Here is a 14775-nt window from a genome sequence, read left to right on the forward strand (position 1 = left end):
GCCTCTTTTATTTTACTTGATGGCATATTGGCATGATCTTTTGTTTTTTGACATGGATGAATTACTATATGAGAGCACTAGCAACTATTATGCTGTGAAGTATAAGACTTTTTTATAAGATGCAATTTACTTTTTTCCATTAACGTATACATGTTTCATATTGTACAATGATATCAATTATAATGACTATAATTTTCCTAAAAAAATATAGTGGTTTATACTTTATATATATATTAAAAAACCTGCTCTAACTTATGCTAATCAATGTAACCCTAGTGAACGTGAACTATGATTCTAATGAAATTTAGTTTATTGAATAAAGTAACATAAAATTAAATCTATTCAATTCCTAATTTTATCACTAATTATTTAAGTTCTATGAATAAAAAACACATAAAAAGGGGAGGTGCTACACGTGTGCAGAGCTTTTATCGTTCACGAGGATTATCAATGTAATTCAATTGCAATCAATAAGTAAAGAGGTAGTTTATCTATTTGTGTTGATCCATTTTCATTGGAAATTATTAGCCATTCAACGATCTTTAGGGTGTTCCCTTCCTCGAAGGTCATATAAAACGACCACTCTCTATATCTATAGAGTGCATGTAGGATGTGGTATTTTCTCTTCTAATTTATTTACTTGTGTTTATCCAATTTTTCATTAAAAAGATCAGCCATTGAACCGTTTTTATTCAGTTTCCTTTCTAGGAAGTCATATAAAACTACCACCATTTCTTGGAAGTCTTTGAATTTATTTTTTAAATACAAGTAAAATATAGAGCATATTTTGACGGATAAGTGTCACGATTTATTCCCAATGAATACATGATCGGTGTAATAAAACGTAAAGGAAGGAAAATTACAAGTGACTCGTTGTGAAAAAGATATTAATCGCATGAATTTATTTGGGGTCGATCATGGCTTCCCTGATATTCATATGGACCATGGCCAGGGAATATGTTCCCCCAGAATTTTATGATTTGTTTTCAAAGTGGACGCACAGGGTCATTGGGATAATGTCTCCTTACATCTCAGTTATGAGAGAGGAGAACGATGGGATGAAAGTAAGCGAAGTTTACGAGGGAGTGCAGACTTACCCGAGCGTGTTCGGTATTTTTTGATGGGGAAAATACCAAAAACCAAACATTCAAACACACACAGAGACAATGCTCTGTTTTACTTTACTCCAGGATCCTTTTGTGCACAGAAGACTTAAAAAAAAATTCACTGAGAGACAGAGTATTTCACCACCATAAAACATTCTATTCATTAAAACCTGATACAAAGATTTACCACTGTAAAATCCTTTTTATATTCACTGGTGTGAAAAACAACTTACTGCTGTAATAAAAAGATTTACATAGGTTTACTGCTGTGAAAAACAAAATTACACAGGCTTACAAAATTCACTGCAACATTTTCTTTATGCACTTCTGTGCAAAAAAAAACCACACATGGTTTTTCGTTACTCCAAAAATTACATCACCTGGTTCTTGTCTTTTTACACACTGCTGTGTGTTTTTCCTTTTACCGCCCCATCATTCTTTTTCACTGCTGTGAAGAATTAATTTTTTTTCTCCCGTGTGCAACACTTACCAAAAAAAAAAAAAGTCAACACTCAAAACATAAAAGACTTATTACATACGTTTTTTTTACATTCAATACATGCCGTATGTAAATATAAAAAAATATTAAAACGTGCCCATATCCCATACGAAACTTAATTAATGAGCATATGCGCCCATACCTCCATAAAAAAGATTTACGTGCAATATATGAAAACTTCAATATACTACCTACCACTATGACATTTCATTAATTAAACGTATGGTCAACAAAACTTTGATTTACTCCACGCTATGAATTTAATGTTTGTCGTATGCAGGTTTGGAGCAGCTTCGGGCAATCAACGGTTGAAGAAGGTGGAGCACATCCGACGGTGGAGGGCAATATCGGAAGACCAACAAGTGCTGAACATTAACCCCCGAGAAAATGACGTTGCGTTACGTCAGGGCTGAACCACGTGTTGGCTCCACATTTTCTCGGGCCCTTGTGTAGGAAAACCATTCTCTGCAGGTAGGCGGTCCGAGAAATCTTTAAACCGGGTTTGTGGTTTTTGCTGGCAGTTTTGGGGAGCGTACGGCTACATTGAAATTAGATTTCAACACTCCCCTTTAATTTCAACAGCTGGGCATTCGGTCATACCTAGACACTTCCTTAAAAATTCAAAGCTTCTCTGATCCAGCGGCTTTGTCAAGATGTCCGCAACCTGTTCTTGAGTCCTGCAATGTTCCAAGACAATTTCTCCATTGTTCACCAATTCTCTGATGTAGTGAAACCTTGTATCAATGTGTTTCGTTCTCTTATGAAACACTGAATTCTTTGACAAAGCAATAGCTGAGCTATTGTCACAAAAAATCACTGTCGCTTTTGCCTGCTCTTGGCCTAAGCTTCTCAACATTCTTCTCATCCACACTGCTTGACATGCTGCTGCTGTAGCTGCCACATATTCAGCCTCTGCTGTAGACAATGCTACAATGGACTGCTTCTTAGAAGCCCATGAAATGGCTCCTGAACCCATATTAAAAACATAACCGGAAGTGCTCTTCCGATCATCTACACTTCCAGCCCAATCGCTGTCTGTGTATCCAACCAAATCTGAATGTTCTGAGGCATGATATAAAATTCCAAACATTTTGGTGCCTTTAACATACCTCAAAATTCTCTTTGCTGCCTGCCAATGTGCCTCCTTCGGCCTCTCCATGAACCTGGAAATTAAACTAACAGCATACATTAAATCAGGCCTAGTAGCTGTTAAATACATAAGGCTGCCTACAATACTTTTATACAAGCTAGGATCAAAATCCTTGCTGCTGTCCTCTCTGCTGAGCTTTAATCCCATTACTGTGGGAGTGATGGCTGCCTTGCACTCTTGCATGTTAAATCTGCCCAAAACTTGATTTACATATCTTGCTTGAGATATAAAAATTCCTTTTTCATTTTGATCTACTTCTATGCCTAAGAAGTATCTCAAGAAACCCATGTCAGTCATTTCAAATTCATCCTTCATGACTGATTTAAAATTCTCAATGAGCTGATCATCATTACCTGTGAAAATCACATCATCAACATATAAGACAACAATTAAAATCTTACCATCCTTTTCCTTGATGTAGACTGTGGGTTCTCCTTCACACTTGTCGAATTCATTATCCAATAGATATGAATCTATCCTGCTGTACCATGCTCTTGGCGCTTGCTTCAGCCCATAAAGAGCTTTTTTCAATTTGCACACTTTGTGCTCTTCACCTTTCTTCTCATAGCCGAGAGGCTGTTCAACATAAACCTCTTCTTTTAACACTCCATTTAGGAATGCTGATTTCACGTCCATTTGGTAGACTTTCCATTTGTTTTGTGCTGCTATGGACAGCACTGCTCTCACGGTTTCCATCCTTGCAACCGGTGCGAAAGTCTCCTCATAATCTCTCCCATACTGCTGCTTGTACCCTTTGACAACCAGCCTTGCTTTATGCCTTTCAATTTTGCCTTCAGCATTGCTCTTGGTCTTATAGACCCATTTCACACCAATGACTTCTTTGCCTTTTGGTAACTCAACCAAATCCCATGTTTTGTTTCTCTCTATGGCATTCATCTCCTCATCCATAGCTTCTATCCATTTCCTATCTTTGATTGCATCTTCGAAATGAATAGGATCATCAACATGACAAAACAAGGCAAATAAGGAATTCATTCCTTCTTCATAAATTTCACTTAGATTTCTAAACTTCTTACCTCTTTCACTTGGTGTGCAAGTGCTTGAAGATGCACTTGAATTTCCTCCTTGTGGTGTGCTTGGAGAAGCACTCTCATTGATCCTCAATGGTGTCCCTTGCTGTCCTTGTGTTGGCGCTGCTGTTTGGGGATGCATTTCAGCCACTTCCTCTTCATCTTCATCATGAGACAAACAGTTCTTGACATTCACTGTTTTCTCTATGCTTCCATCCCAAGCTTCCTCTTCAATGAATTGAACATCTCTGCTGACAAAAAACTTCTTTGTAGATGGGATATACAGCCTGTAGGCTTTGGATTCATCACTGTATCCAATGAAGATGCATTTCTCTCCTTTGCTGTCCAACTTCCTCCTTAGCTGATCTGGAATGTGTGCATAGGCCACACATCCAAAAACTCTCAAGTGGGTGACACCTTGCTTTCTCCCACTCCATGCTTCTTCTGGCACTTTGTTCATGACTGCTTTTGTAGGACACCTGTTCAATATATAAACTGCACAATGTACAGCTTCAGCCCAATACTCATTTGGCAAATGCTTTGCCTTCAACATGCTCCTTGCCATCTCCATGATGGTTCTGTTCTTCCTTTCAGCAACTCCATTTTGCTGTGGAGTGTACCTTGCTGTAAACTGTTTATGTATTCCATTTTCTCTACAAAATCTTAGGAATTCCTTGGAGATATATTCACCTCCTCTATCAGTTCTCAAAACTTTAATGTGCAGCCCGCTTTGGTTTTCAACAAATGCTTTGAAGTTTTGGAATTTCTCAAAGACTTCACTTTTGTTCTTGAGGAAATATATCCAAGTCTTTCTTGTAAAATCATCAATGAATGTCAAGAAATATAGGCTGCCTGCTAATGATGGAGCTTGCATTGGTCCACACAAATCTGAGTGGATAATCTCTAAGGGTGTCTTTGCCCTTATACTCTTCCCTGATGGAAAACTTTCTCTATGTTGTTTTCCCAAAATGCAACCTTCACATAGGCTGTCCGGTTTCTCTATCAATGGTAATCCTCTTACCATTCCTTTTCTGCTCAATAAGTTTAGACCTCCAAAATTTAGATGCCCAAATCTCAAGTGCCATAACCAGTTCTCATCCTTTGGCACGCTTTGGAAGGCCTCTTGGGTGACTGCTGCCATTTCCCTTTTGTTCTTCATGTCTGCCCTGATCCGGAGAGGGAACATCCTGTTCCTTGTCATCTTCACTTCAGCAATGCATCTTTTGCTGGGTGGTATATCCATGATGGTGCACACATCATTTTTAAAGAAAACATTGTAGCCCTTATGGACAAGCTGTCCAATACTCAAGAGATTACATCTCATTCCGGGGACATAGTATACATCTGCTATGGTTTTCCTTTCTCCTTGCTTTGAAAGTATTTTTATTTCTCCTCTTCCCATAACAGACACTTTACTATCAGTTCCTAGTGTGACTTCTGATTTCACATTTTTATCTAGGGCAGAAAAGAAGGCTATGTTTCCGGTCATATGGTTGCTACAACCTGAGTCTAAAAACCATATGTCCTCACTATGTGTTTCAGCCATGTTACAAGCTAACAGGACATTTTCTTGACTGCTGTTTTCTCTTGTAACATTTGCATTTTGTCTGCTGTTCATATCATGCTGTTTCTTTCTACAATCACTAGCATAATGTCCATACTTTTTGCAATAATAGCATTGAACATTAGATTTATCATACCTTTGTCCTTGAGCATGATGTTGTCCTCCTTGTTGGCTGCTGCCTTGGCCTTGGTTCTGATTTGGATTGTTGCCTCTTCCTTGTGCATTTGATGAGTTGTTCCTTCCACCTCTATTCTGGCTTCTGCCTCTTCCTCTTTTGTTTCCTCTGCCTTGACCTCTGCCTCTTCCAAAGGACATCTGGGTCTTGAAGGCTTGCTCAAGAGATGAGTTTTCATTCCTACTCAACCTCTGCTCATGTGTTATCAGTGATGCATGCAGCTCATCAACTGAATAGCTTGAGAGATCCTTTGTCTCTTCAATGGTGGTGACTATGGCATCAAACCTTGAGGGTAAGACCCTCAATATTTTCTCCACAATTCTTCTGTCTTCAATGATTTCTCCATGAGTTCTCATTTGTGTGATTACACCAATCACATGAGTGAAGAATGAGTCAATGTTATCTGACTCCTTCATGTTCAAGTTCTCAAAATCCTTTCTCAGCAATTGTAGCTTTGCTGTCTTCACTCTCTCCATGCCTTGATAGGCTGTCTTGAGGGTTTGCCATGCTTCATTGGCTGTCTTAGCTGCTGCTAACCTTGGAAACATACTCTGGTCTACTGCTAGATACAACAACACACGGGCTTTTGAATCTTTCTTCCTATTGTTCTTCAGCAGATCCTTCTCTCCTTGAGTTAATGCATTGAACTCAGTTTCATCTGCTGGTTCTTCAAAGCCTTCTTCAACTATTTCCCATAAATCTTGGGAAGCAAGCAGAGCTGTCATAGTTATTGACCAGTAGTCATAGTTCTTCCCATTAAACTGTGGGAGCTGGGTGTTAAACAAACCCATACCAGTGCTTGTGCTGGCCATTCCTTGACTGTGTATTTAAAACACTGACTGTCTCTTCAATAACAAACAAGATAGCTATGAAGAATACCTGAATCCTTTGTTGTCTGAGTCTTCTATCTGCCTGAGAAGTTTTGCTGCAGCAACAACCTTCTCCCTTCAGCTTCTTTAATTTTTTTAAAGAGCCTAAGCCTGCTCTGATACCACTGTTGGGTATTTTTTTGATGGGGAAAATACCAAAAACCAAACATTCAAACACACACAGAGACAATGCTCTGTTTTACTTTACTCCAGGATCCTTTTGTGCACAGAAGACTTAAAAAAAAATTCACTGAGAGACAGAGTATTTCACCACCATAAAACATTCTATTCATTAAAACCTGATACAAAGATTTACCACTGTAAAATCCTTTTTATATTCACTGGTGTGAAAAACAACTTACTGCTGTAATAAAAAGATTTACATAGGTTTACTGCTGTGAAAAACAAAATTACACAGGCTTACAAAATTCAGTGCAACATTTTCTTTATGCACTTCTGTGCAAAAAAAAACCACACATGGTTTTTCGTTACTCCAAAAATTACATCACCTGGTTCTTGTCTTTTTACACACTGCTGTGTGTTTTTCCTTTTACCGCCCCATCATTCTTTTTCACTGCTGTGAAGAATTAATTTTTTTTCTCCCGTGTGCAACACTTACCAAAAAAAAAAAAAGTCAACACTCAAAACATAAAAGACTTATTACATACGTTTTTTTTACATTCAATACATGCCGTATGTAAATATAAAAAAATATTAAAACGTGCCCATATCCCATACGAAACTTAATTAATGAGCATATGCGCCCATACCTCCATAAAAAGGATTTACGTGCAATATATGAAAACTTCAATATACTACCTACCACTATGACATTTCATTAATTAAACGTATGGTCAACAAAACTTTGATTTACTCCACGCTATGAATTTAATGTTTGTCGTATGCAGGTTTGGAGCAGCTTCGGGCAATCAACGGTTGAAGAAGGTGGAGCACATCCGACGGTGGAGGGCAATATCGGAAGACCAACAAGTGCTGAACATTAACCCCCGAGAAAATGACGTTGCGTTACGTCAGGGCTGAACCACGTGTTGGCTCCACATTTTCTCGGGCCCTTGTGTACGAAAACCATTCTCTGCAGGTAGGCGGTCCGAGAAATCTTTAAACCGGGTTTGTGGTTTTTGCTGGCGGTTTTGGGGAGCGTACGGCTACATTGAAATTAGATTTCAACAGAGCGTAAAGTCGTCTTCGACCGCAAAGAGATTAAAGCTGAAGAAGCCGAAGAATAACAGAGAATTTACGTTCAGCATGGACAGAAACGAGCGGATCGCAGATGCATATGAGGGTATCAATGTGTGGTGGGTGTTCCACAGTAGAGAGTCGAAACAGACGGTCTTATTCTCGTGGGACACAAACACCGAGGAGAAACGCTATTACGAGTTAACATTCAACAAGAAACACAAGAAAAAGATATTCGATGAGTATCTTCCTTACGTCATGGAAGAAGCGAAAACACTGGAGATTAGAAGCCGGTACCGAAAGATTCACACCAATAAATCTGATTCCAAGGACTATGAATTCCGGAACAGGGTGTGGACTCCCGTTGTGTTCGATCATCCTTCGACTTTCAAAACTTTGGCTCTGGAACCAGAGGTGAAGGAGGAGATTGTGGAAGACCTCAAGAGATTCATGAGGGGAGAGAAGTATTACAGACAAGCTGGGCGGGCGTGGAAGCGGGGTTATTTGCTCTACGGCCCCCCTGGAACGGGCAAGTCCAGTTTGATTGCCGCCATGGCTAACTTTCTCGAGTACGACATCTACGACCTGGAGCTGACCCAAGTGAAGAACAACACAGAACTCAGAAAGCTTCTCTTCTCCACCACAAATAAATCCATCATCGTAATAGAAGATAGCGACTGTTCTCTCGATCTCTCAGACCGCAAGAAGAAGAAGAAGCAACAACAGAAAGAGAAGTCGTCTGATCCCGGGAAGCCCAAGGAGAGCGAAGAGGACGACGACAGCAAAGTGACCCTTTCCGGAGTTTTGAACTTCACCGACGGATTGTGGTCGTGTTGCGGAAGCGAGAGATTGTTCGTCTTCACCACAAACCACATCGACAGGCTCGACCCGGCGCTTCTCCGGTCTGGTCGAATGGACAAACACATTCTGCTCTCATTCTGCACTTTTGGAGCATTCAAGATTCTTGCCCGCAATTATCTTGCCATTGAAGACCATCCTCTGTTTCCTGAGATCCAGGATGTGATGGAGGCCGCTCAGATGACACCTGCAGATGTAGCTGAACATCTAATGAAGATGGCTGACCATCCCACCACTGCGCTCGAAAACCTAATTGAAGCTCTTCGCGAGGCCAAAGAAAGAGCAGCTAGTGCCGCTTTGAAGGATATGTCAGAATAAAATGCTTCTGGGACGGAAGGCCAAGTATGATGTCAGCAAACATTTAGTTAGGTTATCTTATTGTACATATATTATATCAGAATAGTGGTGAGAAATAGCAACGTAGAAGAATAAGATTAAGTAATTGACTATTAATAATGATGTCACATGCTGTATCATACCTATGACGGGTGCAATGTGATGTTATTGTTAAATTTGTAATTCCAACTGCACGGCAGTTTTCGGAAAACCACCGTGGTCTCCCCGCACCACCATTCGGCGAAGGCGGTTTCCGTAGCGGAGGCTCCGAACACCTTCACACTCCGCCACGCGTCCCATGTACGAGCGCCGAAACCGCTGTTCCCCGGACGCTAAAGGTCGTGCTGGTTGCGGAAGAGTGGTGTGCGAATTGCATTGGATCGGGTCTGCAGGCTCAGATCTCCGCGAAGCTGTGCGGACTTTAATGACCGGGCCCGACGAATGAGGTGGCGACACGTGGCACCAAAGTGACGTCAGCCGACCCCGCCCGCGTCAAATCAAAATAGCGTGGAGTGAAAGATTTCTTGTTGACCGCCGTGGAAGGAAAAGTTAATGTTTTTTTTTTATGGGTTTTACGTGGAATTAGGTGGGGGCCCGTTTAATGTGGTTATGGGCACATACGTTTTATATATTTTTATATATGTATGTACGTAGTTTAGGTGTGGGCCATTTAATATAGTATGGGCCATTTTTTATATGTTTTTTATATATGTTTCATATAGGTTGTAAAAGAAACATATACGTGCAGCAGTTTTATGTAATGTGTCTACTCACGGTGGTGGCCGCGTGTGATTTTTTTTAATGTAGAACAGGGCGTGCTGTAGTTTTTTTTTTGGTGTGCCTGCGTGCAAAAATGAAGTAGTTCATGGAAGTGTAGATTGAACGCCAGGCAAATGAATGCACAGAAGAAAGCACAGCAGTGCTGGAAACATAACAGAGGCAAACTGTTATGTATTGTTGACCATAAAGAAAACACAGGAACAGCTTGAAGCTGTTTTGTAAATACCCACAGCAGTGGAAGACCAGAAGTGAGAGAGAGACAGAGTTTCTCCAGTGAATCCCTCTCTGCGCAGAGGATGAAGCATGTATCAGTATTTTTGTTTTAAATCAATAGAAGGTTTTTTTTACTGTGTAATGGACTGTGTTCTGAGTTAATTTTTTTTAAAGAGGTTCTCTGCAAATGATCCTGGAACAGAGGAAACAGAGCATTGGCTCTGTGGTATTTATTTGTTTGGTTTTGGTATTTCTCCATTGAAAAATATCCAACAGTGGTATCAAAGCTAGTCCAGGCTCTTTGAAGACTCAAAGAAGCTGAAGGAAGGTGTTGTTGCAGCAGAGAAAGCTTCTCCAGCAGTGTGAAGTTTCAGCCAAAGGGATTCAGGTATTTCTCAAGTTTTTGAGTTATTATTGAAGACAGTCAGTTGATTTAAAAGAAAACACAGTCAAGTATTTAAAGCCTAGGTAAGAATGGCAAGGTCAAAGAAGAAAGCCTCCAGGGCTGTTAAAAATGTGTCTCCCCCCTCTACTAAACTAGAAGGCAATCCATTAGAATACATTCTATTTGAAACCCCAAAGTTTGATGGAAACTTTGATGTATGGGAAATAAAAATGAGGGCTTTTCTAATGTATGAGGGGATTGAAGTCTGGGAGTCAGTGATTGATGACAGCCAGATGGATAAAGAATCCATGGAGTATGATGCACAAGCAGCAAAACTAATCTTGGATGGACTCCCTGATTCAGTGAAGAAGAATCTTGGAAAATACACATCAGCAAAGGATATTTGGGACAGACTGCATGACCTTCATGCAAAGGGAGCACTGACCATGACAATGGGTCAAGATGAACCCATAATAGAAGCTGAGAATGAGAAGCTTGACCTCATCAAGCTTCAAGTAAAAGAAAGGGATGAAGAGCTTGCCAAGCTTAAGAAGGAACTTGAAGAAAGCAAGAGGAAACATTATGAAGAAGTCATATCCATGACAAATCAGCTGAATGAAGCAAGGAAGCAGGCAGATGCCTTGTCAAGTCAACTTGAACAAAGGCACATGAGGGTGAACAAACTTGTGGAAGAGATTGGACAGTATAAGGTAGAGGTCTCCTCCCTTAAGTCCGAACTACAAGAAGCCAGGAAGCAGGTACAAGGAGCTGAAAAGAAAATGAAGAGCAGTCAAGCAAAAGATGAAGAAATCTCCAAAATGAAGACTGATATTATCTCCTTCAAAGTAGTAGCAGCTGAAGCTACTCGTAGCAAGGAAGAAACTGAGGGACAACTAGCAAAGAAAAGTAATGAATGTGAAAAGTTAGAAGAAGAGATTGTCCTCCTCAGGAAGAAGGTTGAAGGGATGAACAAGATCATGAAGAGCTCTCAAGCTTTGGATGACATGCTCAGCTATCACAGATCTCCATTTGATAAATCAGGACTAGGGTATGTAGGTGAACCCTCAAACAAGGATGAGGATGCTTTAAGCAAGGGAGATGTGAAGAAGCCAGAAAGAGATGGTGATGCTCCTAGTTCCAGCAAAGGCAAGGAGAAAAATGAAGGCAGCAATAGAAGAGATCCGGCTCCAAGTAGAAAATCAGCTCCAAGAAGAAATGTAGCTGATGTCAAAGAGGCAAGAGGCAATGGTGATCATCAAAGGATCTCAAGGCAGCAAAGTTTTAGAAGTATATCAAGAAAACCTCCATCTCCCAGGTATCAAAGTTCATTTTATGGTTATTGTTATGCTTGCTCAAACTTTGGTCATATGGCAAAAGACTGTAGAGCATTTCATGGAGATAGATGTTGTGGTCCCCGACAATCTCCAAGAAATAATTTCACAAGAAGAAATCATGAATTCTTATTCATGAATGAAGTTGAATGCTTCAAGTGTCATAACATTGGGCATATGGCACGTGACTGTAACTTGACATGGGCTCTTACACAAGCTAGACCCATGCAAAAGAAGAAAGTTACACAAGAATGGAGAAGAAAAGAAATACAGTGTGAAAGTCCCTTAAGCAACGCAGCTGATCTAAGTTTGTTTTGAGAAGAGTCTGCCAAAAGAAGACAAGCATACATTAAAGGGGAGCTTGTAATTTTTTTTGTTTGCTGAACTGTATTAACAGTCATTTGTTGATGGAGGATGTATTGCAACGCAGCAGTTGCAAATGAAATCTTTGTTAATCCCTCTGAAAGGTAACATGCAGCGGTGATGAAATGAGCAATGTTTTTGCTTTGTGTTTATGCAATATGCACAAAAATGCATAAAGAAGAAAAGATGGCAGCGCTGAAATGTAAAGAGCAGCAGCGGGATAAGAGAAAAAAAAATGCAAAGCATGGAGACCCTCACAGCAGTGGGAAGACAAAATACAAAACAGCAGTTTGGAATTTTTTTTGTTATGGTGCACACGCATTGAAATGCATAGTAATGGAATGTAGTTTTCCTTCTATGTAAAGTGAGAAAATATACTCACAGGGACAGCAGATTTTTAATGCACATGGGATGAATGAGAATGTGTATGGCAGCAGAAAATTGAAAGGGATTGCACAGCAGTGCATTGTGTAAAAAAAATGAATGAAGCTGAAGATTGTGTGAAGCAAGGGTGCATAAGAAAAGGGAGCAGCCCGTGTTAATTTTTTCTCGTGGAGAATGAAGTGCCAAGTGTATGTGCACACAGTAGTGCAAATTGCAGCAGCAACACAACAGCAAGTGTATGGACAGCAGCAGCTTGAAGAAAAGTTTTCCCATCGTGAAGAAGAAGAAGTATACAGCAAGGCAAATAAGAAAATGCAGCAGCATGAAGCTTTGTTGAAGAAATGTGTTTTTACACAGCAATGCAAATGTGAAAAATGCAGCAGCAAGAAGTTATGGACAGCAGCACAGGTAAAAGAATTTTTTTTTACAGCAGTAAATGTAAGTGCAGTGAGTGTGTTGTTTGCATCTGAAATGCAAGTAAGACACAGCAGAAGTATGATTGTAATTAATGAAGGGGAGCACGCAGCAGCGCGAAGAAAAGCTTTCCCATGGTGAAGAAGGGAAGCACGCATTAGTGCACAAGTAAAGAATTCTCACACAACAGTGTGAATGTGAGAAAGGAAAGGCATAGCAACGCACATGTGATTTTTTTTATTGACGCACAGCAATGCAGAGTTTGTAAAGAAATGTAAGAGCAGTGCAGGTGTAGACGCAGTAGCGTGGAGCAGACACAACAGTGTGGGGTAGATGCAGCAAAGAAGATGGCACAACAGTGTAGCAGAGAATATGCAGCAGCATAAAAGAACATTGTAATGAACTTGCACACACAGCAGTGCAATGATTGTTTGTTTTGGAACTGCATTTGAAGCAGTCATTTGGTGAATCCCTCTGTTGAGAGGAAGATGCTCTTTAGCATTGTTTGGTAAATCCCTCTGTTAAGAGGAAGATGTTTTTTTATAACAGGTGAATCCCTCTGTCATGAGGAAGGTGCTCTTCAGCACATTGTAATGGTGAATCCCTCTGTCATGAGGAAGGTGCTCTTAAGCACAGTGACATGGTGAATCCCTCTGTCATGAGGAAGGTGCTCTTTAGCACATTGTAATGGTGAATCCCTCTGTCATGAGGAAGGTGCTCTTAAGCACAGTTTCAGGTTAATCCCTCTATTAAGAGGAAGACAACTTTGATTGTTTATGGAACTGCATCAGAAGCAGTTGGTGAATCCCTCTATGTGAGGATGATATTTTTGTAACAGCAGTGTTGAGGAATCCCTCTATGAGAGGAAGTGCTTGGGTATGTCTGAACGCCCAGCAGTTGAAATTAAAGGGGAGTGTTAAATTTGTAATTCCAACTGCACGGCAGTTTTCGGAAAACCACCGTGGTCTCCCCGCACCACCATTCGGCGAAGGCGGTTTCCGTAGCGGAGGCTCCGAACACCTTCACACTCCGCCACGCGTCCCATGTACGAGCGCCGAAACCGCTGTTCCCCGGACGCTAAAGGTCGTGCTGGTTGCGGAAGAGTGGTGTGCGAATTGCGTTGGATCGGGTCTGCAGGCTCAGATCTCCGCGAAGCTGTGCGGACTTTAATGACCGGGCCCGACGAATGAGGTGGCGACACGTGGCACCGAAGTGACGTCAGCCGACCCCGCCCGCGTCAAATCAAAATAGCGTGGAGTGAAAGATTTCTTGTTGACCGCCGTGGAAGGAAAAGTTAATGTTTTTTTTATGGGTTTTACGTGGAATTAGGTGGGGGCCCGTTTAATGTGGTTATGGGCACATACGTTTTATATATTTTTATATATGTATGTACGTAGTTTAGGTGTGGGCCATTTAATATAGTATGGGCCATTTTTATATGTTTTTTATATATGTTTCATATAGGTTGTAAAAAAAACATATACGTGCAGCAGTTTTATGTAATGTGTCTACTCACGGTGGTGGCCGCGTGTGATGTTTTTTTTTAATGTAGAACAGGACGTGCTGTAGTTGTTATTTAGTTGTGCCTGCGTGCAAAAATGAAGTAGTTCATGGAAGTGTAGATTGAACGCCAGGCAAATGAATGCACAGAAGAAAGCACAGCAGTGCTAGAAACATAACAGAGGCAAACTGTTATGTATTGTTGACCATAAAGAAAACAAAGGAACAGCTTGAAGCTGTTTTGTAAATACCCACAACAGTGGAAGACCAGAAGTGAGAGAGAGACAGAGTTTCTCCAGTGAATCCCTCTCTGCGCAGAGGATGAAGCATGTATCAGTATTTTTGTTTTAAATCAATAGAAGGTTTTTTTTACTGTGTAATGGACTGTGTTCTGAGTTAATTTTTTTTAAAGAGGTTCTCTGCAAATGATCCTGGAACAGTGGAAACAGAGCATTGGCTCTGTGGTATTTATTTGTTTGGTTTTGGTATTTCTCCATTGAAAAATATCCAACAAGAAAGAGCAGCTAGTGCCGCTTTGAAGGATATGTCAGAATAAAATGCTTCTGGGACGGAAGGCCAAGTATGATGTCAGCAAACATTTAGTTAGGTTATCTTATTGT

General features: G+C 40.5%; 1 pseudogene; it reads left to right on the forward strand.

Moving 5' to 3' along the window:
* Positions 1-905: 905 nt before the first annotated feature.
* LOC149218498 (AAA-ATPase At3g28510 pseudogene) lies at positions 906-8767 on the forward strand (annotated as a pseudogene).
* Positions 8768-14775: the final 6008 nt, after the last annotated feature.

The sequence above is a fragment of the Pinus tabuliformis genome, chromosome Q, assembly GCF_031772625.1.
Source record: "Pinus tabuliformis cultivar Carrire ecotype Pingquan chromosome Q, CPIR1, whole genome shotgun sequence".
NCBI lineage: Eukaryota > Viridiplantae > Streptophyta > Pinopsida > Pinales > Pinaceae > Pinus > Pinus tabuliformis.